The sequence below is a fragment of the Vulpes lagopus genome, chromosome 8 (genome assembly GCF_018345385.1).
Source record: "Vulpes lagopus strain Blue_001 chromosome 8, ASM1834538v1, whole genome shotgun sequence".
Lineage (NCBI taxonomy): Eukaryota > Metazoa > Chordata > Mammalia > Carnivora > Canidae > Vulpes > Vulpes lagopus.
In genome coordinates this window covers 11,395,602-11,419,917 of record NC_054831.1, presented here as the reverse complement: position 1 = coordinate 11,419,917, position 24,316 = coordinate 11,395,602, and the positions used below count along the sequence as shown (strand labels likewise).

The following is a 24,316-nucleotide window of genomic DNA, read 5'->3' as shown; positions in this document are numbered from 1 at the left end:
ATTAGGAGATTCTTGAATCCTGTGGCACAAGAATAAAAATGAAATGTTATTTTTCAGGTGAAATGTTGAGTGATTCACTCATTAATTCAGCTAGATGCTGAGAACAAAGGTAGATAAAACCCAACATGGTCCCTCCCACCTTTATGGAGAATGCCCCCAAATGTGGACTTTTGATAAGTACACAGACAATAACAATAAAATTAGATATGCTATCACAGGAAAAATGCAGAAAAGCAAAATTTGAGTGGAATTGAGAAGGAGTATAAAGATTGGCTAAATGTACAGAACAGCGAACATGTGGGCTTTATTGTGTAATAGCAATAAATTGTGTGACAACAATGGAGCCAGAAAGCAGTGAGATTTCAATGGCTTGAAAACAGCTTATCTTCAAAGGAAACTACTTGGAAATGCTGGAACGATTGCAGAAAGCAGCATGTAGAGTTACTGGCGGTCTTCTCCCTGCTTCCAGCCTCCACCCCCGCTGGAGCTCTTATCAGCATTTGGTAAGCAGTGCCCCAGAGTTTACACACATGGACGAGGTTCTCCTTATTTTGCCATGTTAGGCAAAAGCAATCCTGCAACCCCTTTCAAAGAGCAGAAAACAAAAAACCAAAACCAAACGAAGAACAGTTCTGTATCTGAAATCTCATGAGATGAGGAGGATCCTATGGATTGGAAGCCAGACTACAGGTGTCAACATTCTGTCATGTCCACATCCTCTGGAGAAGACCACATGGTGGATTGATCAAGTACTGCATGTTCCTGTGGCTGGGCCCATGGAACCTTCAGGGATTCTATTAGCTGTGACCTACTCAGGCCTTTCAGAGATTGAGCATTCAGAGCCCACGTGACCCAAAAGAGTAGCATCCCCAGACCCCAAGAGAGCAGTAAGGGAGGCAAACACATCTGAGGCGTCCTGCCATCCAAGAGAGATCTCGCAGGGCAACAGTAAGCCCCCCTCATCCTGTGTCAGAAGAAAATCACAATCGAGACAATTTGGGGCAAGTCACTTGAATTCCAAGACTTTCCATTGCCTCAATCATATAATGTGGTAGAGAAACCTTTCCCTCCTATCTCCCCAGAAGTCCTATAATTGAACACATTTTGCATTCTACAAATGCCAAGTAGTATTGAGACAGGAATGAGTTTCAATATCAGAAAAGCAATAGTCCAAATGTTTCTTATACTCATTTAATTCTCCTGTTATTTTGTGACTCAGTATCAACTTCCTGGAATGTATTAAGGAGTTTCTTATTTTCAAAAATATTATTCAGTGCATTCTTTGCTGCTGGTATTTTCTAATAACATTATTTGGAAACATCAGCAGAAATGGCATCCTCCCTGAGCACGGTCCCCATTACAAAATGAAGATTGTGTTTACCTTACACCACCCCATGTAAATACTGATGCTAAAACTCATCCAGTGATTTCATCACTTTAATGGTGACTTTCCAAATACCTCACCTAAAATACCTGTTAATTACAGAGATAATTCTGGGGAACATTTAGTAGTAATACTCTGGTCCTTTCTTATCTTTCAAATATAGACTTTTTGGCATGGGTTTAAGAGAGACACCATGCAACCTGCTTTGGCTCACAGCCTCCCTCAGATTCCATTAATGTGTAATCGGCAGCCACAGGGTTGAAAGTGTAAATTCACTTGGTGCTCATTTATTGAACACCTCAAGTACAGTGCACAATGCTGAGGAAAGTCTCGGAATATCTTTTAAAGGATGGCTCCTTGGGAAGTTTGATAATGAAGCCGTTAGAACTAGTTATCAGACTAAGCAAAAATGTTTCTTTCTATGCCGATCTTTTTTTTCCTAACAATAAAAGTAATATATGCCTGTTTGTGAAGATTCAAGATATATAGATAAGTACATTTTTTTTTTTTTTTTTTTTTTTTTAGATAAGTACATTTTTAAAAGCACTCCTAGTCAAAGAACCCAGCAGTAGCCAGTGTCAATCTTTTGTTATATTTGTATAAAAATGAGATCATACGTTGTAAGGTATTTTGTATCCTGCTTTCTTGACATTATATTATTTTTGGACCTCATTAAACATCATTTAAAAATGATTACATGGGCAGCCCGGGTGGCTCAGCGGTTTAACGCCGCCTTTGACCCAGGGCCTGATCCTGGAGACCCAGGGTCGAGTCCCACGTCGGGCTCCCTGCATGGAGCCTGCTCCTCCTTCTGCCTGTGTCTCTGCCTCTCTCTCTCTGTGTGTGTTTCATCAATAAATAAATAAAATCTTTAAAAAAATTTAAATAAAAATGATTGCATACTATTCCATCATGTTTATATACAATCTTTAGGTTTATTTAACCTAAATTTTTGATATTATAAACAAAGCTATGATGAATTCTTGCCCATGCAACTTTTGTAATAGACTTATATGGTAAAAGTATTAATTAGATCAACTGCTATAGTTTTTTTTTTCTTTTTTTATACCACAAATTTTACTGGTCCAATGATAGACACAGGTTTAATACTGGTAAGCAAAACAAGAAAACCAAATCAGGTCAAATTCTATCATGTAAATATAACTGGAGATAATATTTTGATATATATTCTATTATCTTTTTTTTTACTTAATCCAAAATATGATTTGGTGTGTGATGTGAGCCAAGGATCTAAATTTTTAAAATGTACCAAACTAGTCAATTTTCCCGACATTAGTTTTATAATAATCTACCCGTTCCGCCACTGACTTCTAATGATCTTATCTCTGCTCAAAAAATCAACCAAAAGAATATCTTGAACAAAGCCAGGGTTTTCTTAGAACACAGAGCTGATGATGAGATGCATGGCTAATGCCCATAAATAAAATATGGGGTTACCAGTCATTTTCTTTGTTATGGACCTAGAGTCAGTGTAGCCTTAGATAGATTTAAAGAGTCCGGCCTCAATCAGTTCACAATTTCTCAGTGCCCCTTCATCCCTCACTCTTAACTCTACATTTGGAAGGCCGTAGGCTCAAAGACCCCCACTAGTTATCACTGTAGGCCATCCCATTGGTTTTAGATCATTGTAGACATTTGGAGACCATGGGCCATTACAATAAATGTGCCTAAGAGCAATTTTTTCTTCTCTCCCAACCACACTCCATCTATCCCATCTCTTCTTGCTTCTCTCACCCATTTTTATGACCTCCCAGCAAGTGACATTTGGGCCTAGAATCTCTTAGACTTTTTTCTAGGTTTTTTTAAAGGCCAATCTGGTTAAATCATGCATCACAATCCAGTTGATTTCCTTATGTCAAGTTGAGCAGTAACTTAATAAGCATTATCGTCCAGTCTCAGTAGATTGTGTAATAGCTGCATTATAATATCAGAGGCAAAAATAGTTGCAGGAAAAAAAAACTGAATTGAAATAAAGAAAAGACCTTAATATCCATAAAGGGGGTAAAGGAAGAAAATGTTGTAAATTTTGACCTACACCTATTGAAACAAAATACTACCTGGACCCCTCTGGAACCTCATCACACATATCACTCATGAACTTTTTTCACTTAATCAGGTTAGCACAAATGCAATGTGTTCAGTATTTTCTGTTGTAAAAACAGAAGACTGATAGCAATTACTCTTAACATCTACCCACTAACACACTGTAAATGATTTACTTGGGAATCTATTTCAATGAAGTTCACCTTCAGAAAGTAGCAGTCAGAAAAGCCTCACAAAAGCCAGACTTGTTTTCACATGTGAAACTGCTGTGCTTTTTCATTTGGATAAATCACTGACTTGGTCTAAATAGAGTGGGCTCTTTGTTGTTGTTATTATAAGCTTTTCTTGGCCTAGAATTTTCCTGTTTATTCACTGTGAAGAAGAGCAGTGCTTTGTGTTTCTAACACTGGAGTGGCAGTTCCTAATTCTGTAGGCACATTGAAGGTGACGGTGTCCATCGGAACCACCACAATGAGCCACAACCAACAGGTGGTCTCCAGGGGTCTGCATCGGGGGTCTTCTGGAGACGTACAATTGAAGAAAGTTGTACATTAGAATAAAACTAAAGGATTCTTAATTCCAATAATATTTTTCCCCTGAACTCCTGAATCCATCATCTCTCACCATTTTTACTATCAGAACCCTTCTCCATGTGCAAAACTTTTTTACAGAGACAAACTTATTTGAGCAGGTAGTTAGAAAGTCCACCCTTATATAACTCCCTCCACCTAAGAACTCGCTGAGTGGCCCTAGCTAACTTGTTGAGCTTTGTTTTCCTTATTTGTAAGAAGGGGATAATAATAGGAACCTGTAGGTTCATCTAGATGATAATGATGAAATACGATAATATCTATAAATGTCTAGCACTGTGCCTGGCATGTTAGGAGCTCAGTTAAGTATTGCTGATGGTTGATATTTGGCAGTATTTGAGCAAACCATCATCCAGGTTTTTATCTACTAGAACCCAGCAGCCAAAAGTCTTTCAGTTTACTTTCTAGGCTCTTGTTAATCAACTGGAGATCAGTTGGGCTATTCATTTTTAAACATGGGATGCTGATGATATCACAAAGATTTGTCGTAACTTTTTATTTCAGTTTACCAACAGGAATAAACACAAATTAGAATGGTTCCTAATGGCACTGTATTCACTGACACTGGATTTTTTTTTCTTGACACTGGATTTTTGAAAGATTCGACTTTTGAACCTATGTGAAGTCATTTCTGTGTAAATAGATTCTCAAGGGTTCTGTGTTTCCAAAGGAAGTAGAGTGGTTCTGTTTGTTTGCTTGCTTGCTTTGCCATTTTTAAAAGATTTGCATGTACATATATAAACAGCTTGAATTGTTCTGCTTAAAATAAGCATTTGGGGCTGGAGGGCTCAGAATAACAGTGACCAGCATAAGAACGGGGTGAATCTGGGAGATTTCTGAGAAACTAATGGCCCAGGAACCTCTGAAATGTTCCAAGCAGAGACTGAGCAGAGTAGTATGTGGGAAGAGGAGAAACCCAACTCAGAAGGCTCGTTGGAATCCATTGACTTCAGACTTTTGATGGGGCCAGGTAGAAGATTGACTCCAACTTGGTGGTTATCAGACTTGGCCAGGAGAACCTAAACACAGAGGAGACAGTCTGTCCAAGGTCTATAGACGGGTAGATGGAGACAGGTCACACCAGAAAACAGTGCAGTGGACATCTGCTCTTTCTCCCTGACCTCTCTCCTGTCCCCCTCTGGTGGCAGTGTGTTGATTTTACTTGAGGGAACTAGCATCTCTTCATTGCCCAGGGCGTGGGCACATGACCGAAGCTGAGCCAGTACATGCCCTCCCCCAGGAATTTGGATCTTCAGCTGAAAATGCAAGGAGCTTATTCATCCTGACAGCAGGGCCCTGAAAAACTTTCCGTTAGTTTTTATACCTTGATCCTCACAACGGCCCTGAGGCTGGTCTTTTCTGAGGCCTGTTTATTTAACTTGTCTTCAACTTCTGTGTACGGCCTCATGTCATTCCAACAAATTCCTCTTTTATCATTGAGTTAGCCTAAATAATTTCTGTTGCTTGCCACCAAAGAACCCTGGCAAGGATTCAGGAATCCAGACAACAGTCTGGCCAGCAGAATTGGTGGGTCAGCACCCTTCTCCTCTAGCCAAGAAGCCTCTTATGTTAACATGTGAGGAGAGAGTTACCCTCAGGAGCAGCGGATTCGGGCCGGCAGGTGCACATGGGTGAACTCCTGCTAGGAAACCCAGCTGGCAGTTACCCAAGATGGACGAGGGGAATGTGAGAACTGACGTGCTGGTTAATCATTGCCTCTCACCAAACTATGAGGCACTTTCTGCCGTGAAAGTCTCTCATATGAGTGCCAGCCCAGGTAAAATCAATATCCATCAATCTATAATAGAAATGGTAACTGTGGGGGTACCTGGGTGGCTCAGTGGTTGAGCATCTGCCTTTGGCTCAACTCGTGATCCTGGGGTCCTGGGATCGAGTCCCACATCGGGCTCCCTGCATGGAGACTGCTTCTCCCTCTGCCTAAGTCTCTGCTTCTCTCTCTATGTCATGAATAAACAAAATCTTTAAAAAAAAAAAAAAACAGAAATGGCAACTATGGAAAAATATCTCTCCCCAAAACATAGGACTTGGATTAACTACTTGACTTACACCTTCATCGAGGTCACCTCGTTTGCAAGCTTGGTTGCAGCCCTCTGATTGCTATTCTGGGCCTCCAGAGAATTTACAGTCCTTGCCTTTTGTACCAGTAAGGATCTAGTCGAAATGTTTGCTGCACTCTATCTTTTCATTTCAACATTCATTTCTAAGTCTGTTGTCATGAAATATGTCTTTTCACATGGGGAGGCCTGCCTTTTCTTCACCAGCAATATTGTGGGGTTTTTTTTAGCTGCTCTAAATGATTTAACTTGAACACATTTAAAGTCCGTCACAGAACCAAACAAACCACATAAAGCATTTTAAGTATATGTTTTTTAAAAAAATCCTGTTTTTTTTTTTCCACTGTTCACATTTTGGAAAAATTCTCTATAAACTGGTGCACACATTCCTGACCCTTACTTTGCAAAGCTGCCTCACTGAACTTTTGACATTAGGTTGACTTTGTTTTTTAGAAGTGGATCCAGTCAACCAAATTGTAAAAAATAAAGCGCTGCTGGCCAAGTGCAAGGTTTAGTTGATTATTGATGAAATGAAGAATGGGTAGCTTGAGGTGATTTGCCACAAGGCTTTCAGTGATTCCCCCCAGGTAGTACATGGTGCTGTTAGTATACAAAGATCACATAAAATCTCCATGTGGACTGGTTGACTTCTAGCTGTCTGAGAGAAGGAACAGTCCTACAAAGTTGTCTTTGCTTTCGTATATATGGCAAATCAGTCATTATTACTGGAAGAGCAATAAAAATGTAAGTTTAAGATTTCGTATTCAAAAAAAGAAAAAAAGATTTCGTGTTCATCTTCAAATATTAAAGAGATAAATTTCATTTGCTGTGTCACACAGTGCACCAGGTTGCCCCCGTCCCCACCATCATATTATGTTTCCATCTTTTATACATATTTAAACCTTTTGAGACCAGAGGGTGAGGCCCTGCTCCATGGGTCCTCACAGAAAGGGTGAATATTCCATCAGTGGACAGTGAAGAAGTAAAAAGAGAAGTGCAAGTTGGAAGGAAAAGCCTTAGACCAGTTCTCAAGTTTAGACTGTGTAACAGACCTTCGTAGAGCTTATTTTTAAATGCAGAGTTCCTGACACAATCCTCATGGTGTGGCCTGGGAATCTACTCATCACACCACAGATGATTCTGGTACAAGAGGTCCTTCAAGCTCTCATGTAGAAACACTGCCTCAGACTGATGGGAGAGAGGGGGTGCCTGCCTCTCTCTGGGCCTCAGCTTCTGGGGGCCTGGAGCCCAGACCTGTGAGCCCCTGAAAGAGTTCCCAGAGTTAAACAAGTCAGCCTCTCCTGCAGAGGGTCTGCTCCACATTGGGCAGGGAGGGCTCCAGTAAAATAGGAGTGGACTGTACATTGTAAATCACTGTGGCTAGTTGCCTGTTTGTTACTCCTGTGGTAAAGATTTGGGGAGGAGAGAGAAGGAAATATTTGGTATGATTTTTGCCATATGTTCAAGCCTCTTCTGTATCTCCATAATCCTGCTGTTGTTAGAATTGCCTGCAATCAGGCATATGACATAGTAATAAGTCAAACAATATTGGCTCTTTCCATGGTGAAGTTGGTTGATGATGATTGTCCAACGGTGATGACTGTGATGACACCATGGTCTCTCCAGCCCTACTAGATATTAAGGGCAGAATATGGTATCAACCCCTCTCCCTCAAGGCTGGTTGTTTAGGTTGGTATCAATGCTTCTATTCTCCTTGCTAGCACAGTGGCAGCTCACAGTGAGAGACCTCCCAAGGAGAATTTGACTTTGACCCCAAAACAAACTACAGAGTCAAGCCACTTCTTCTTCTTCCTCTCTACCGACGTAGGATAATCTTGAATTGAGTTTTATTAAGGGAGCAAGCAGGCTCCCCTTTTGGTAGATTTTAATATGATTGGTATTCCATGGGAGGAATGGAGACCATCCATTTTTGAGAGATATTCTATAATTTGAAATGTCCTTGTTTGAGGACACAAGTGAAGAATATGAAAGGTTCTCTTCCTAATTCTTTTTCACAAGTCAGCTTTGAGAATTATATTAAAATTTACCTTACAGATTCACTTTGCCACAAATTTATGTTAATTATTTGGTTGTGTTTTAGACAATGTGAAATAGATACGCATCTATGTTACACGTTGTATAACAATTACTCTATTGTGTGAAGGGCCAAGAAAAATACAATTAATTTAATTGGAAACAAAAGCTAGTGTTTGGTCATCAGTGTCATTCCTAAATAAAACAGATACATTTTAGGAAAGGCTCCAGGAAATCATATATTCAAAAATCCAACTGTATTGTCAAATTAACTTCTATCTTCAAAGGAATTTTGAATGCATCAAGAAATAAGCATTTACAAATCAGACCTATATTTAGTATGGACTGTATCTTTAACACACTTGGCAGGAAAATTAAATAATACATCAATACCAGTAATCTAGAGCCAAAATGTGAAAATTCAGTTCTTGACGATATCATACTTTTAGGTGCTTGTTAATAGGACAGAAAATTCCACCTGGAGCAACTAAGTTAGAATCTCCTTGTAACAACTCCTCTCATTGAAGATCTTCTCACTTATTAGATATTACCCAGATATTTGCAGTATGCATGGCCAAACTGTAGGTACCTGGCAATGCATTTCTTTTATCTTGTAATCAAGATGCCTTAATGTCTTTAAAATTTCAGAATGCCTTACTCAGGATAACAGTAATTCTCCATCTTCTTCATGAACTAGGGATCCCAGCAACCATTCAGATATTGAGTTTGCAAGTTGCCAAATGGGTTTTTATGTAAACTGAGAAAATTGGAGGAAGGATGGGAGAGAATTTGGGGGAATGATGGCAATCACACCACGTAACTGGGATGAGACTGGTGAATCTGGCAGCGCTTTTGCAGAAATCGGCTTTGTTTTTTTTTTTTATAATAAATTTATTTTTTATTGGTGTTCAATTTACCAACATACAGAATAACACCCAGTGCTCATCCCGTCAAGTGCCCCCCTCAGTGCCCGTCACCCATTCACCCCCACCCCCCGCCCTCCTCCCCTTCCACCACCCCTAGTTCGTTTCCCAGAGTTAGGAGTCTTCATGTTCTGTCTCCCTTTTGATATTTCCCACACATTTCTTCTCCCTTCCCTTATATTCCCTTTCACTATTATTTATATTCCCCAAATGAATGAGAACATATAATGTTTGTCCTTCTCCGATTGACTTACTTCACTCAGCATAATACCCTCCAGTTCCATCAGAAATGGGCTTTGAATGGTGTGGCCATGCCAAGGAGAAAATATGGCAGCAGGGAACTGCTGTGTACAACAGCTCCCTGCAGGGCGCCCGATGCGGGACTCCATCCCAGGACCCCGGGATCATGACCTGAACCGAAGGCAGATGTTCAACCACAGAGACACCCACGTGCCCCAGGGAACAGAGATTCTCCTGATGTCTCAAGAAACAAGTTTTTTTGTAGGTATACTCACCTATCAATAAGAGAAATAGGAATCTAAATCTTGAGGCAGGTCTCATAGAAAGTGGAAGTTACTGTAGGAATATGCAAGTTTAGTGACCAAGTTATCTCATTGTCCCTTCAACAGCAGGAATTATAGCAATTCCATAGCCCATTTCTGTTTCTGTCATTCCTGCCCCAGCTAACCAACCACCTCCTCCTCTACCTTGTGTGTGTCCTCTCTCATGGTTTCTGTCATTCACACCTTCTACCAGGGTGGCTCTCCTCTGTCTTCTCTCTGTTGGTCTGGGTTCCCCTCCCACTACCAAGCAGAATCTTAATGGTCCAGCTAATCATACCATCTTTGCCTGGATATAGCTTTGGGGTCAGGCATAGCACAGGACAATAGACTCAGCTGTGCCCAAGGATTCAGTCCATAGTAAACTCTCAAACAACAATCCCTATCATTTTACTTTCATGGGGTCTTAATGAGAACAGTGTCCCCAAATTACTTCTTTTTAAAAACTAAAGTAAATATTTAACAAAGCCAGAGGTTATCTGATTGTTCTGCTCTAATAGAGAAGTATTTTAAGCCCAAATCTAGCAACTTTTCTTTATAGGAATCCTGGCTCCTTTCTCACTGAGTGGTTAAAGGACTTTATTTATTTTTCTTAAATCACTGTCAGGACTAACATGGGAATTTTTTTAGTACCTGGAGTTAAAAAGTGATAACTCTTTGGACATGGTACCCTTTCTCTAGGAGATTTTCAGTCCAATTCTGTTCATAAGCAGATATTTAACTCAGAAAAAAAGGATCCCAAATAGCCTTTTCAAAGCTCAGCGATCCATTGTGAGACATTGGCTTAACACAAAATACTTTTACATAACCCAAGCCACCAAGAGGGATATCCGGTCGGCTATTTTTAAAGCCCTCTCCCCCACACCATCTCACGTAACAAAGTTACACCAGTTTGCTTAGAAAATTGGCACAGGTTCTGCAATTCATGAAATGAAAACCCAAATGAAATGTTTATAACTTCTTTCAAACCGGAACCTTTTTCACTTAGTGTGCTACAATACCAAAAAAATAATAACAACTTTCAGGATTAGATACATATATGTGTATGCGCAATATAGTTTTTTGCATCGATATGTATACATATGGTATGATGCATTGGGTTTACTATATGAATATTTTTCTAATTAATTTATTCAACAAGTATTTAGAGAACTTTTATTGTGGGCCAGGGGCTGTGTGACAGGTGGGGGCCTGAGAGTGAGGAAGGTGGGCCTGGCTTCTCAGAGCTTCCAGTCTAGTAAGAGCCGGGAGTTGCAGTGTCATACAATAGGTAAGGCGTTGGTAGAGAACACTTGCCAGAGAGGCACATAGAGAAGCACAAAGAAGGCCTCCCCAAGAAAGTGATATCCATACTGAGACCTGGAAGGTGAAGAAAAGCCAACCAGGAAGGAATGACAAGAAGAGCAGAAAGAAACCAAGTATCCATTACATTCAGTAAATTTTTCTTTGCATCTTAACTGATGTTCACTGTTGTAAATGAGTTGAAGTATTCACCAAACCAGGATATTTTGGAATAAATTTTCATCTTTTACTACAAGATGCATGCAAGTCCCTGTAAAGCTAAAAGCATACTCAATGCTTCTCCCTTGCTGCTGCCCTATCCACCTCCTTAACTCCGTTCTCCTTCCTCTTCCTCTATCTCTCCGCATTCAAGCACATTGGCCCTCTTTCTGGCCCTCCGTCCAGCATGGACTGTTCTCTCTACTAAAAAATTCTTCTCTCCCATCCTCCCTGGTTAATTAAAAATAAAAAGTGTGATGATTTTCAATTAAAAAAGTAATGTGTGCTTAATGAAAGAAAATGTGCTAAATTCTGAAAATTTGAAAGGAAAAAGTCAATCATAGTTTCTCTGCTTTAAGACAATATCATTAATGTTTTTACTGTTTTCCACTAGCATTTTCATTATATGTAGGATATTTTAAAAATATATGTAAAGATATTGTGTATATGATTCTGTGGTCTTTTTTTCTTATAAAAATAGACTCTTTAAATAATAGTATGTGGTCTTGAGAATATGTTTTAATGTTCAGTCTTCCTTGGCTTCTTCTTTGTTAGTGGACACTCAGGACATTTCACTCACATTTTTTATTACTGTAAATGATGCTGCTATAATCATATTTGTATATGGCATTCTGCTTCTGATTTACGATTCTGCTTCTGTATAAGTTCCTAGAAGTGGAAATGCTATGTCAAGGGATGTGAATGTTTAAGATTCATGATATATACAAAAGACCCATTTTTTGACTTTGTTATGGAAAAAAAAAGTGAGAAAGCAGGAGATACAATCAGTTTTATGAAAGTGTTTTGAAAAACAGTCCACAAAATCACTCTGCATCAGCACTATAATAAGTGTTGAATGGTTCTATCCAAGAAGCATTTATGGAGCACCCTGGTGGCCAGGCCCATATCAAGGATTCAAAAGCAAAGTGTGCCAAGGGGCTGCAATAGATTGCAGTGACTCAGCAAAACACAGTTATCAGATTTCAAAGTCGGCCTAATAACTCATCTTGGAGACAGATGTGGCTAAAATTTTACACCCTTGGCTTCAACTTCAAGAAATTTCTGTGTAATCCTAATAGAAATTGACTGTGAAATCTCACATAACTTTCAATGGAAACCACTTTCTTATTTTGGTAATTGGAAAGGCTAAAAATAAAGATTTTTTCATAATTCATTTCTGAAATAGTAGGAATAGTAAGAACCTAGAATAATGCTAATGCTCCTACCAAGGCACAAAGACATTGGAATAAGTTTGATCATTTCTTCTAGGGCAGTGCCCTTATCAAAAACTGGGTAATGAGGGATGCCTGGGTGGCTCAGTGGTTGAGCGTCTGCCTTTGGCCCAGGGTGTGATCATAGGGTCCCAGAATCAAGTCCCACATCAGGCTCCATGCATGGGGCCTGCTTCTTTCTGCCTATATCTCTGCCTCTCTCTGTGTGTGTCTCTTGTGAATAAATAAATAAAATCTTTTTTAAAAAAATAGGTAATGAGAGTCATGAAGAGTTAAAAAAAATCATTGAAGGAAATTTTTATTTGCTTAAGTTTTCTATGTATCATTTCTTCATTCACTGAAACACACCATTTAGAAGAAAGAATTAGTTTGCTCTAAATTCAAGTACTGATTTTAATTTCTTTGGTGATAGGATAAAAAGCAAGACATAAAAGTATAAATACTAACTTAGATTATACGATTCAGATGCAAAATATGTTGACTCCCATTATTTCAGGTCCTGACAACCTAAGGCCTCCTGAAGAGCTTGTCAAAACCTAGTTATGGGATTATAAAGAAGGCTAAGTTTGTGTCTGATTGTAATCTTGCCCTCTATCATTTTGTTGACTATCTTCATGTGTGTGTGTACTGTTCTGAAAGGTTGATGATTTAGTCACATTTGACTTGCTCATTTCATTTTCTCTGGGACCTAACAAGGGAGTAAGGATAAACACCAACACCGGATTTGAATTTTTTTCATCCCTTCTTGTTACATATATCTCAGCTTATTGTGGGGATGAAATGATGTAGCAGATATGAATGTACCCCTCTTGTCTTGGGGTGGATATCAGAATTGTGAAGCTTTCAAAACTAGCAGTAGTTGTCACTGGAGAGAGACTGCGTGACGGTCCTCTTCTGTAACCCAAACCCTCAATCTCTGAAAGTGTCCCTTTTTCTGGGACTTAGCTCTGTGTGTGTGTGTATGGAAGGGTCAGGGATTGAAGTGGCCTGGAAGAAGAGGAGGCAGATGTGTCCTCTCTGTGGGTGAGAGTGAAGAGTGAGTAAAGGATCTCTGATAAATCAAGTTGACCACAATAAGGAAGAGTTTAGAGCAATGTTGCTTAACCTTCCGATAACCTTTTTAGCTATTTATATAGCTAAAACTATAAGAACAGTTTTGTTTTGTGGTTTACTTTCCATCTTATCTTGGACCACTGCTATTATAAAATATGATGAAAATGAATTATAAGAAAGTAGAATAGGAAAGATATTAAATATAAGCCCAAACATTTTGTTTTAGATTCAACCGGCATATTTAGCTCGGTCAAATTACTCCAAACTTTCTAAATCATTACTGTCAAGTTCTGTATTTATTTAATTATGAGCAGGTTAAGAAACTGCTTTGACCCATGTTTTAAATTACACTGGTTTAGAGGGCCTGAATAATGCAATTAATTATTAACCTGATATGCAAACTATCTCCTGAATACAAAAATACATCTTTTCCAGTTCTCATAAAAAATTATAAAAATAGACCATAATTTACGACAAAGAAAAGCTGATGGAATCCCACAAACTCTACAAATAATCAAAACCTGCTCACCATGCAATGAAATTATAAACAAACATCAACAAAAAGCCTACTTGTATATTTTGAATCTTTCTTCTAAATGACTCTTAGCTTAAGAAGGAAGTCAAGATCATAATGGCACGACAGTTAAATAAATTTCGATAATAAGATGAGGAAAAAAATCCTATAGGATGTATCCAAATGTCCTCTGAGGACAATGAATAGCTATTTGTGTCAGTCGGTATCCCAACAAGATACGTGCGGCACATTCAAAACCAGATAATTTGAGCAGAGTTTATTTATGGATAGACTGTTTACAAAAGTGAGGTCCAGGAAAACTATCAGAGATAGTATGCAGCCAAACTATTTCCACCTCTGCTTCCTTTCCTGGAACTCAGGAATACAGTGGTACTGAGCTAGCCACTAAATGGAGGGGTGCAGGAAATACAGATACTGACCCAGGAGCTCAAGGCAACCCGGCAGTAAGGAAGCCAGGACAATGAAGACCCTGACCTCATCCACCTCCCCCTCCCTCCATCTCTGTCCCAACACCTGACATCTCAGGAACCCCTTCTGGTGGAACCTGGGCTGTAGACCTCATAGTCAGCCTCCCAGGACAGGGAGCAGGCTGGAAGGAGGTCCAGGAGTTACAGACCAGAGCTGTAAATCACATTCTTAACAAAATAAAGAAGACAAATGTAGTAAGCCATCAACTCAAAAAGTTTCTTTAAAAATGCAAATATGCAGAATTAAGTCAGAAGGGGGGAAAAACAGCTAAAAACATAAAAGTGTCAATGAAAATAGAAAAAAACTGTAAATTCATAAATACAGTAGATAGGTCTTGGGCAAATGTTGAAGTAGAAAAATGTGAGCTCATCTAATAAAAAACAGAAAAATTATTGATATACAAAATGAGAATGTGGAAATAATGACACACACAAGTGAAAGTAAAAATAGTTTGAATGTTCTATGCTGATTTGAAACATAGATGTCTGGAGTGATTTTTCAATTTGAATATATATTATCAAAATTAAGAGAATTTTATGAGAGTTATTAGAATTATTAAAAGAATGATTAAGAGAGTTAATAGAATAAGCCAATAATCTTGGAAGAAATAATAAGTTTCTCTAATAATTATCCTCTAAGGAAACTCTTACCTCAAAGTTGTCACAAGTGTAATTTTTCTCCATTTCAAGAAATAGTTAAGCTTTGCTATTAAATGGTTCCAGGACAGAAAGCAAAACCGGTGTCCTAACTTCTTGTTTCCATTTTTGTTGTTTTACAAATCACCATGAATCAATTCAAAACTTGAGCAAGATATCACAGAAAAAAATAACAGGAGTATTAATCCTGTAAGTGCCCTGATGAAAATATCCTGAATAAAACATTGGCAAAATAAAATGAAGTAATAAAATAAAAACAGTACAGTGTATTTAAAAAATAATAAAACGCCAAGAACAAGTCCTATCATTACAGAAATGAAAAGTTATTTAATACTTTTCTTTGTAGATTGACTATGTTTAGGGGCACCCAGGTGGCTCAATTGGTTAAGTGTCTGCCTTCAGCCCAGGTCATGATCAGGGGTCCTGGGATCGAGTCCCACAACGGGCTCCCTGCTCAGCAGGGAGTGTGCTTGTCTCTCTTCCCTGCTCATGCTCTCTCTCTCAAATAAATAAATAAATAAAGCCTTTAGAGAAAAATAAATTGACCATGCTTATAGGTCAAAAAAGAAAAACAGCTTTTCACTATAGGTACTAGAAAGCATTTGAAAAACTTCCAGTCACTGCTTCATTTCTCTCTCTCTCTCTCTCTCTCTCTCACACACACACACACACACACACACACACACAACCTGGAAGAGTAGATATAAGTGGATCATCATAATAGCTAACACGTATTACGCCTACCTACTGTATGCCAGGCATGGCGGTAAGCATTCCATATGTGTTCATAGAATGTCCCTATACTCCCATGACGGAGGTTACAATTATTCTATTTTACTAATGAGGAAATGACAGAGACAGGTGAAGTCTTGAGAGTGGTGAATGGTAAAGCTGGCCTGTTAGCCCGGCATTCTGGCTCTAGAACCCTGGGTGTGACCACTCCAATATATTGTCTTCTCCATGTACTTTGTAAATAGGAAGTAATTTTTATGCCCAGGTGAAGAACTGTCAAAATGTCAAATATCTTGGAAATAGCTCCTTTTTCAAAAGAAAGAAAGAAAAACATAAAGAGAAAGAAAAGAAAGAAAGAAGAAAGAAAAGAAAGAAAGAAAGAAAGAAGAAAGAAAAGAAAGAAAGAAAGAAAGAAAGAAAGAAAGAAAGAAAGAAAGAAAGAAAGAAAGAAAGAAAGAAAGAATAGCACCTGTTTCCCTCTTACCTGTGTGTTACTGAGACCCAGCTTGTTGGCTTGTCTTTCTAAAGATTTTTGCATTTTTCTCTTGGTCAGAATAGATTTGATTCAGTTCTTAGCTATCTATGTGGGTCATCTTCTGTAAGTGATAGTGGGGGCAGCTATCTTTATTTTATAACCCCTGATGGCATTGAAACCAAAGTCTGGAACTGAGATGTTTGTTTCCTGAATCAAGGTTTAATCAAGCAAACTTGGATTTGTGAATGGCCATCAGTCTGATTAGAAGTAGGTATTTAACCACAAACGTTGTTTTTTTTAAAAATTATCACAAATTATGCTTGTCTAAAAATTTAACTATAGTGTATCATTGGACCTACAGGGGATTATGCTAAGTGAAATAAGTCAAACAGAGAAAGGCAAATACCATATGATTTCACTTATGAGTGGAATTTAAAAACAAAACAAACAGAAACAGACATAAATACAGAGAATTGGTTATTGCCAATGAGGAGGTCAGGTGGCAGGATGCGTGAAACAGGTGAAAGGGATAAAAAGGTAAAAATTTCCAGTTATAAAATAAATCATAGGAAAGAAAAGTACAGTATCAGAAATACAGTCCGTGGGATCCCTGGGTGGCGCAGCGGTTTGGCGCCTGCCTTTGGCCCAGGGCACGATCCTGGAGACCCGGGATCGAATCCCACATCGGGCTCCCGGTGCATGGAGCCTGCTTCTCCCTCTGCCTGTGTCTCTGCCTCTCTCTCTCTCTCTGTGTGACTATCATAAATAAATAAAAAAAAAAAAAATTAAAAAAAAAGCTTCTTAAAAAAAAAAAAAAAAATACAGTCCGTAATATCCTAATACCTTTGTAAGGTGAAGATGGTAACTAGACTTATCACAGTGAGCATTTCATAATGGATGTAATTGTTGAACCACTCTGCTGTTCACCTGAAAGTAATATATTACATGCCAACTACAATTAAAGATTTTTTAAAGAAATAAATGGAAAATAGTCTATAAAAACAGAAATATATATATAATGTATCATTTATGAAGAACATGAACTGTTATGTCAGCTAAGTACTGTTTCAAATGAGCTAAGGAGAATTGAATATTGTTACATATTATTTGTTTTTTTTCACATTATTTGTTATTTAAATGAAGCACATGAAACATAGGCATCATTTTTTTTAGACAAATAATTTTTTCTTTCCTTCTTTCTTTCCTTTTTTCTTCCTTCCTTCCTTCCTTCCTTCCTTCCTTCCTCTTTCTTTCTTCTTTCTTTCTTTCTTTCTTTCTTTCTTTCTTTCTTTCTTTCTTTCTTTCTTTCTTTCTCTTTCTTCCTTGTTGTTTCTTTTCCTTCTGTCAAAAATGTATTCACTTAACAAAAACTCCAGGCCATGTGCTAGTGCTGGGGATAGAAGAGGAGTGGGCTCAAGAAATTCCCATCACAAAAAAAAAAAAAAAAAAGAAAAAAAATTCCTATCACAATGATAGATTAGAAAATTTTCCAAACTACTTCCAAAACTGCTATAGTGAGGTAAACATGAAAAGTTAGGAGAGAAGAGCTCTGGAATCCTAACTGAGGTCAGGTTCTTACTGGGAGGAAGAGGGAGAGAGAGAAAGAGATGTGTGGAGAAGGAAGAGGAGAGAAATTTCATATTTATGAGAGTCCCCCTCCTCTTTTGTTTTCCATGTTAGAAGCATTTCAATTTTATATTGAAGACAATGTAGGGGTTTTAGCAGGGAATCAACATAGATTTACATTCTAGAGACAGTATGAAGGGTGGCTGGAAGGAAAATTGACTGAAAATCATAGGAATTGGGGTGATCCTACTGCATCCAAGGAATCAAAACAAGGGCCTGGGACTTAGTACCCCACTCGTCCTATCATCCCTTCATTGCTTGCAGGCTGGCCCACCAGGGGGCTATGACTTTGGACAAATGACTTTGTCCAAATGGCTCTCTGAAAATTGAGACATGTTCACAGAAGATCCAAAATAGTGCTCACCACGCTTGAAAATAAAATGACTAAGGGCACCTGGGTGGCTCAGTGGGTGAGTGTCTGCCTTTGGCTCAGGGTGTGATCCTGGGGTCCTGGGATGGGTCCTGCATTGGGCTCCCCACAGGGAACCTGCTTCTCCCTCTGCTTGTGTCTCTGCCTCCCTCTCTGTGCTCTCATGAATAAATAAATAAAAATCTTATTAAAAAATAAGATAACTAAACTGAGGGGCTATTTTAATATTTTCCTTGTATATAAAAGTTTTTTCTCTATTCGTCACTGGAGTTGTTTTTACTCTTACTCAGTTGTTTTTACTCTTAGCTAAGAACAAAGTGGAGAAAAATGAGTCAAGGAATAAGAATTCAGGCTCAGCACAGAGAAGCACATTACCAGTGAGTGAAGACCAGTCAGCATGGCAATGGGGCATCTCAAAATAAACATCTTGAGATGTTTATCACAAGAAAAATTCCATGTTCCTCTGGAGGACTTACCTTGGTAATTGCAAACTCAATATTTTTATAATTAGGTTAGTTACTAATTTCCTTGTCTATCTCGCCCACCACCACCTCCATTGTGTTGTTTCGATCACTGATAGAAGTTGGAAATTTTTGCCTGTGGAAATTTCTACCCCTGGCACACCATCAGTTGAGGAAAAAAAATCAAGTATTTTAGAGATTTAAATATAACCAGATAATCAATGCCCTGTTGTATTTCATTTTGGTTCAGCCTACAACTATGACTGGATCAAAACAGATCTAAAGGATTTATGTCTAATCTGAAGCATTCCAAAGAGATTGATTTGAAACTTCCCTAAAGTCTCTGAAAGTACTCAGCTGGAGAAATGGCTCAGGGTCAGGCTTAATCCTCCGCTTCAGTGTTCCTGAATTGTTGCCCACAACCCAGGAAAACAATCCCTGGCATCAGAATCACCTGGGGGAACTTAAATATGCAAATTCCTGGGCCCAGCCCAGATTCACTGAATCAGAATGAGGACTAGCTGTAGGGAGCAGAAGTTCAGAAGGCCTTGTACTTTTGCCTTGTTCCCTGGGTATTTCTTATGCACATAAAAATATTAAAAAAAAAAATCTAGTATGAAATATGGGTCATGCCCTCAATGATTTTTAGAATAGATAAATTGAAACGTACTTCCATTTTGGGTTTTTTTTTTAAGATTTTATTTATTTGGGTGGGGGTTGGGGGTGACTGGGTGACGGGCACTGAGGGGGGGGACTTGATGGGATGAGCACTGGGTGTTATGCTGTATGTTGGCAAATTGAACTCCAATAAAAAAATAAAAATAAAAATAAAATAAAAAAGATTTTATTTATTTATTTGAGAGAGAGAGAGCATAGGTGAGTGGGGCAGGGAGGAGCAGAAGGAGAGGGAGAAGCAGACTTCCTGCTGAGCAGGGAACCTGATGCGAGGCTGGATCCCAGGACTCCGGGATCATGACCTGAGCTGAAGACAGCTGCTTAACCAACTGAGCCACCCAGGCACCCCGAAGTGAGTGCTTATCTTACATCTTACATATTAATTAATTAATTACATTGCATCTTTATGCACAGCCTTCAAGGCACCCTACTTTATAGGCATAGCAGAGTTTGACCTTGTCATAGAATGCTGGAAGTAGAAGGTGCTAGTTGAGGTGGCTTAGACCAGTGTAAGGAGGCTGAAGATCAAGAGGAGTGAAGCCTTTTCCAGAAGCACATGGATAAATGCTGGCAGAGCCCGACTGTGAGCTCAGTCCTCTCACCCTACCATCTTAAGACATTTCTTTTTGTGATTTGGATAGTCATGGGAAGAGGAAGAGCAGACACAATTTTCTATCTTTACCTAGTGTATATATGCATGTGTAATTTTAAGCAGGAGCTGTTTCTTTTTCTTGTCTTTTGTAATGTAAATGTAAAAAAATGTAAAGCTACTTTCCATTAGGATATGGGATTCAAGCATTTACAAAGTCTCCCCTGGGTGCCAGCAGTCCCAGGCACCTTCCCTTCCTCCATTGTCTCAGCACCAGTTCCACATAGGGTTGCAACCGGTGATTGTTCTCTCCTTGATTCTCATCTCTTCCATTCTACATCTGTGGCTCGTTAGAGGCTGGTCCCCAGTGGGATTTTTTTCATGGTTCCAAACACAGCCATGGCACACCATAGGTGCTTAAAGAATGCATGTAGATTTAATAGTCACCCATTTTCAGAAAATAAGAAAGATGATGGTGGATGTTTCTAATATACACAGGTGCTAGGACTTAACAAAACTCCCCACACTCACAAAACCACTGATAGCGGGACCTTTGGTGGGGGAGAGGAGGAAAGTCTTTTCCCCTAGCCCCTTAGGTTTCATGCCCGAGGCTTGTGATTTAAACTGACAAAAGATAAATTAACAGAAAAATAGCATACAACTTTTATACGATGGTAATATTTTTACATGCACAGGGACCCCACAGAAGTGAAAAATCCAAGGAAATGTTTAGACTTGGGGCTTACATACTATTTTAACAAAAGGCAATAAATTGGGATGCCTGGGTGGCTCAGCAGATGAGCATCTGCCTTCAGCCCAAGGTGTGATCTTGGGGTCCTGGGACGGAGTCCCACATCAGGCTCCCCAGAGGGAGCCTGCTTTTCCCTCTGCCTATGTCTCTGCCTCTCTCTGTGTGTTCTCATGAATAAATAAATAAATAAATAAATAATCAATTTTTTAAAAAGGCAATAAATTATAGAAAAGTTACTGACGGGGAAAAGGGGTCCTGGGACGGAGTCCCACATCAGGCTCCCCAGAGGGAGCCTGCTTTTCCCTCTGCCTATGTCTCTGCCTCTCTCTGTGTGTTCTCATGAATAAATAAATAAATAAATAAATAATCAATTTTTTAAAAAGGCAATAAATTATAGAAAAGTTACTGACGGGGAAAAGGGGTTACCACGCTTCTAGGCGTGGTAAATATGTGCGGGAAGTTAATGGTAGGCAAGAGTTACTCATTAAGGGTTATTTATGCAGACTCACCTCAATACTGTCTCTGTCGCTGGTGGTTAAGGGTTCTCCTCTTCATGGTATGGAGTTGGGGAGAAGACCTTTATAAGGGAAATACATAGGTTGCTTTGAGGCAGATCAAGGGAGGGCAGAGAGCACATCCTATACCCTCTATCTCTTTTGTTCTCAGTTGCCTTCACCTCAAAATAACCCTTCTACCAAAGTGGGTTATTTGGAAATGGCATCTTCTGATCTCTTTCAGCAACACAAATAGAGCTAAAATGTCATATGGTCTAGATTGTTAGTTCTAGAAACCTGTGCACACCCCAAAAGCAGGGTTCTCTAAGAAAACTGAAAGAACATCTTATTTCTCTGTGTGTTGCACTTGTAAACTTGTCTCTATCATCAGCTGCATGATGTCCATTCACAATCATGGCTATGGCTTCAGTTTCCTACTGCAAAAGTAGCATGTCAGCTTATTTTTCACCTGAGGGTTTTTTTTTTTTTTTGCATTTTTTTCCTAAAATTCTATTATAGGAAATTTTCAACCTTGCAGGAAATGTAAAGAATTTTCCCCTTACATTTACTTAAACTTAGGTTAGGAATTGTATGTTTCACATTTAATTGTAATGTCAAAATCATGAAACGTCTTACTTGTTTTTCAAAATGGTGTTGCTTGAACAAACGCATTTTTAAAAGTTGATTTGAGATGTTATCTTGATAAATCTGTATTCTAGAGCTCAATAGCCCAACTGAGTCACCCAGGTACCCCTCTCTTGGTTCTTTCTTTTGGGATTATGTCCTGCATTGGGCTCCATGCTCACCAGGGAGTCTGCTTGAGATTCATCCTCTCCCTCTGCCCCTCCCCCTGCTCATACACTCTCTCTATCTCTAAAATAAATAAATCTTAAGAAAATAGAAGAAGGAAGCGAGAGAATAAAAGTTGAATAAATTTGACTTAGTATCTGTGTAAAGACCAAGGGAATATTTTCTGTGGAAAAAAAAATCTTCCTATTTACAAGGTCATGAATAGTTTTAAGACATGAAACATTTCCACTGAGAAGGAATAAAAAAAAAAATTTCCTTGTTGGTAAAATGTTAACAGTAGTATAATAGGAGCAACATAGTTGAGTAGGATCGGAAAGCAGAATCAAAAATAAGATAAAAGAAAGAAATAAAGAAAAGGAAAGAAAAGAAAGAGAAAGGAAGGAAGGAAGAAAACCCAACATATTTTAGGTTGAAAAGCAAATAGTCACATCCCAGACTCACATTGTAGTTGGGGCTGTCCTCTCAGTGGTTTCAGTTGAAATCTGAAGGCACAAAAAGAAGAATGGAAGCAGAGTATTAGTTTCCAGTTGACCTTGATTTCAATAGGCTGTGAAATCCAAGGTGTGGGGTCCTGTGTTTAAAGAAACAAATAGTTCATTCTCAAAACTGAGAAATACCTGATGTTACTACAGGCACCAGTGAGAAACAACTGTAAAATAGAAAGGATTCTAAATGGAACAAGAGATTTAAAACCATTAATGAGATGCAAGCATTCCAGTTGGATATAGTTCTCCAACTGAAATGAACGACTCCTGTCTGTTGGAAACAGATAACCAGGCTCATTTTGTCCAGAGCACCATGTAACCCCAAATGAGACATTGCTCTAGTTGGCCATTACTTGTTTTGGCAGATCCTTCAGACCACATGGGACGATGTATGATTAACTAAAAACTGTGGTATACTTTAAATACCAACCCTTAACCATTAACCTGAGCACTGGTGAAAAAGGACTTCAAGATTTGCCAGTACGCTAAGCCCTATTTGGCAGTTTGATTTCAAGATTGGTTAGCAGCCAAAATCCAGGTGCGGAATTCCTTTCCAGAATTATTGTATTACCATGTACTATTAAATAAAGGTTCATTGGAACTTGGTGTTTCGAAGGCAGTGTAACATTGTAGGGTGCCAATAGCAGGGCATTCACAAGTTCTAGAATGCCCGAGCTGTGTAGTTCACCTGTATTCAGACATCTGTGTAATTTATACATGCATTTTCTCTGTGGCTAGTCCAGTGTTTTTTTCATGTTTCATTGTCCTTCCTGTCAAATGTTACAATTTTTGCTATCTGTATTTCTTGAAGACCTAACTTCCTTAACCATGGCTGTCTTTCCTTGGTATCTGAAGTTTCCTGTCTGTATTAGACTGATAGTGTTAGTTTACTAGTATTAAAAGAAAAAAAAAGAGCCCTATATGACAGGAGGAAAGTCCATTTTTATCTCCTATTTTATTTTCAGCAATAATTCTCCGCATGTATTTTCTACATCTCAAGTACATTCCCCTAGAATATAAGCTTCTTGAGTGGATGTGGGATGTTCCCTGCTGGATCTCCAGCACTTAGACTAGTGTCAGGCACATAGTAAGGACTTAATAAATATTCACTAGCTCATATTCACTTTTAAATGGAAGCTAGAGATTCAGTACTGAAAAAAATGCTAAGATCTTTGGCAGTATGGAGCTTGCCTTCTCCATGAGAACAGCGATTTACAGCATGAATATCATCGAGTGTCATCTTGATAGCACGTGGTAGAACTAAACTACCTGGATTCAAATCCAGTTTCCATTATTTACTAGCTGGGCGACCTAGGGAAAGTCACTTAGTCTCTCAGTGCCTTGGTTTTCTTTTATGTGTAATATGTGGTACAGATTAAATGAGTTTATAGAAATAGCGTACTTAGAGCAATGATTGGGCACTCAAGTGTTTGATAAATCTAAGGTGTTATTTTTGGATGCCCTGGTGCTTTGCTTATTGCTCTCTCTTCTTCTCTCACTTCTATTTCTCTCTCCATCTTTCCTCCTACCTCACTTTTTTTTTCTTCTTCTCTGCTTCCCCCTCCTTTACTGCTGCTAGAGACTCTCACAAACATTATTAGATCCACTATACGTGAAGGGACACAGGCAAATGATGGCTCAAAATACAGAATTTTGTAGTTTCTAGAGATAAGCTAACAGAATTTCTCATTTGTGCTTTCCTTATGAATGCCTCTTTCTTAGCTTAATCCTCCTGTTACCCAACAATTGCCCAGCTGGACACAGGACCAAGAAT

General features: G+C 38.8%; 2 protein-coding genes across 7 annotated transcripts in view; one reads left to right on the top strand and one right to left on the bottom strand.

Moving 5' to 3' along the window:
* Positions 1-24,316, top strand: part of COL4A3 (collagen type IV alpha 3 chain) — a 129,802-nt gene that overhangs the window by 11,591 nt on the left and 93,895 nt on the right. The window lies entirely within an intron of this gene.
* Positions 1-24,316, bottom strand: part of COL4A4 (collagen type IV alpha 4 chain) — a 189,358-nt gene that overhangs the window by 139,609 nt on the left and 25,433 nt on the right. For 3 of the 6 annotated variants that reach the window (XM_041766911.1, XM_041766905.1, XM_041766910.1), the window contains exons 1-3: positions 22,675-22,892; positions 22,499-22,539; positions 21,263-21,330 (exon numbers count right to left, since the gene is read on the bottom strand). The gene's annotated coding sequence lies outside the window, so the exon portion shown is untranslated. Of the gene's footprint in view, positions 1-21,262; positions 21,331-22,498; positions 22,629-22,674; positions 22,893-24,316 lie in introns of those variants that run through there. The other 3 variants (XM_041766906.1, XM_041766913.1, XM_041766907.1) reach the window with 3 other exon arrangements.